The sequence below is a fragment of the Tupaia chinensis genome, unplaced genomic scaffold (assembly GCF_000334495.1).
Source record: "Tupaia chinensis unplaced genomic scaffold, TupChi_1.0 Scaffold000561_1, whole genome shotgun sequence".
NCBI lineage: Eukaryota > Metazoa > Chordata > Mammalia > Scandentia > Tupaiidae > Tupaia > Tupaia belangeri.
Window position 1 is genome coordinate 3,683,485 of NW_006160074.1, and position 2,138 is coordinate 3,685,622.

General features: G+C 66.2%; 1 protein-coding gene across 3 annotated transcripts in view; it reads right to left on the reverse strand.

The window, feature by feature from the left end:
* Positions 1-1,794, reverse strand: part of PACSIN3 (protein kinase C and casein kinase substrate in neurons 3) — a 7,697-nt gene extending 5,903 nt beyond the window's left edge. Inside the window, exons 1-2 of one of the 3 annotated variants that reach the window (XM_006157806.3) lie at positions 1,405-1,794; positions 837-936 (exon numbers count right to left, since the gene is read on the reverse strand). The gene's annotated coding sequence lies outside the window, so the exon portion shown is untranslated. Of the gene's footprint in view, positions 1-805; positions 937-1,404 lie in introns of those variants that run through there. The other 2 variants (XM_027775418.1, XM_027775417.1) reach the window with 2 other exon arrangements.
* Between the last annotated feature and the right edge of the window lie 344 nt (positions 1,795-2,138).

The window sequence follows — 2,138 nt, forward strand, 5'->3', positions numbered from 1 at the left end:
GGGGGTGGGTGGTGGGCAGAGGGCCCCACTCCCCACTGCGGATAAGAGAAGACGACTCCTGTCCACGCCCAGACCCCTGTTGCCCTTCCTTAACAACAAGCAACCTTACCAGACCAGGCCAAGTGAGAGAGGGCCCCAGGAGTCCCCCGGGGCTGGGAAGAGAGGCAAGGGAGCTGGAGGCCCAAGCCCCATCGGGGCCAGGAAGCTTCGACAGTGCACATCACCGGCCCCCTCCTAGAAGGGCCTGAGCTCCCGCTAAGATGCCCAGTCCCCTACAGATCACGTCCACGCGGGGCTGGCGGGAGGCAGACCAGGCAGTGAATGGGAGGCCGGAGGGGCCCAGCATCACAAGGAGGTATACTCGGCCGTTCCATCCACTGAGGTCCCACAGGACTCTGGCAGCTCAGTCCTGCCCAGGGGCCGGGGCAGCATGGAGGTGTCAGACAGCCAATTGGCCAGTCAGTTCAGAATCGCAGAGAAGGGCAAGGCAAATTCCAGCCAAAGAGCCACCACCTCAGGGACTAGAGGACACCATGGCAGGTGGCTGCTCCCCTCCAACCTCTGGGCAGGGTCTTAGCTGTCCCCAGCCCCTGAGTGACTCACAGCCGCTACAAGGAAATCACTACCTTCTTGGAGCCAGCCCAGGGGCACAGCCAGGTGCTGGGGGACAGAGGGTGTGCCCCCTGCCCCCAGAGCGGGCTCTCTAGTGCTCCTCCTCCACTCATCCTCCCAAACCAAACAGGGTAACCTCCCCACAGCCACTGCCCTCTGGGCTTCCACAGCCCTGTGACCCCTCAAGACATACATGCTCCTGGGTCATGACTGACAGATATCACCTGTCCCAGTCACCAGCCGAGAAGTTCAGCAAGAGATCCAGAGTGTCCCCCTGAAGACCAGGAATTCTGTAGGCCTCGGCCGGCCTTAGCAGGCTCCCCTCTGCTGACGGGAGGGAGAGCTCAGGTCCAACCAGTGGAGGGCAGGCGGCTGCCCCCCAGGGCCCGGCAAGCTCTTCGCCCAGACTGCTCTTAAGCCTGCCCCTACTCCCCAGGAAGGACTTGTAAACCAGATGGAGAAAGAGGGCTGAGCCCTGCATCTCAGGCCTTCCGAGCTGGCCCAGTGAGGCACCGGGGCCCCTGCTCCAGCCTCTGCTCTCCAGAGAGCTGCCCCCTAGCTGTTCCCCCTCCCTGGCCCCGGAACAGAGCAGGCTGTGTGAGCAGGGCTGGCACGACTCCCTCTGGCCTCCCAGAGCAAACACGGGCTCAAGCCCCAGGCACCACCAGGCCCCAGAGCCCGGGTCCACCCGCTGTGGGGCGGACCTAGCCCCCCACCCCCCGGGAGCACTCTGCCTCCTGGCCTCAGCGGAGACCCGAGTTCTCCCCGAATCGGAACCACTCTACTACTCACAAGAGCTCCCAAAGCAGGTAAGGAAACTTTCCCAGCCCGGGAGCAGCACTCACGGGGCCCAGAGAAGTCTGGGGGCTTGGCCAGTGTCCTCACAGCTGCAGGGGACAAGGCGGAGAGTCCCCCGGTCCAGGGAAGGCCCCACTCTCCCTACCTGAGGCCCGAAAGTACGCCCACGCCAGACCAGCCCGCGCCCCTTCCCAGAAGCTGGGGGCCTGTCCCGGGAGGGAACAGAGCCATCCTGCCGGCCCATCCTGAGTCACGGGCTGCACCCCAGGGCTTCCCCCTGGAGCCCCTCCCGGTCAGCCGGCAGCCCTAGGATTTGAAGGCACCGACCAGGGGGCGGTCGGCTGGTCAGGAGAGAGCCACCCGGGCCCCAAGAGCCAGGAGGCTGGGGGAGGAGTGGCGCGGGGCCAGGGGGAGGAGGCAGGGCCAGGGAGGGGCATAACAAAGGGACACTTTGGGGAACCCGACCTGCCGGCTGAGGTGCCCGCTCCCTGATGACGCACTCCAAAGCCCGGGCCTCCGCACCAGACCTCGAGCGCGGGGCTGACGAACTCTGGCCTCTACCTTCATGGACGGCGCCCCTCGACAGTCCCCTCTCGCTGGCCCCGCTGCACAGCTCGGAGCTCGCGGAGCCCGCGAAGCCCACGCGGAGCGCCAGGGCCGGGCCAGGCCACGGAGGCGCTGGGACTTCTTGGCCAAACTGGCTGAACTTGGTGGCAGGCGGGGGGGGG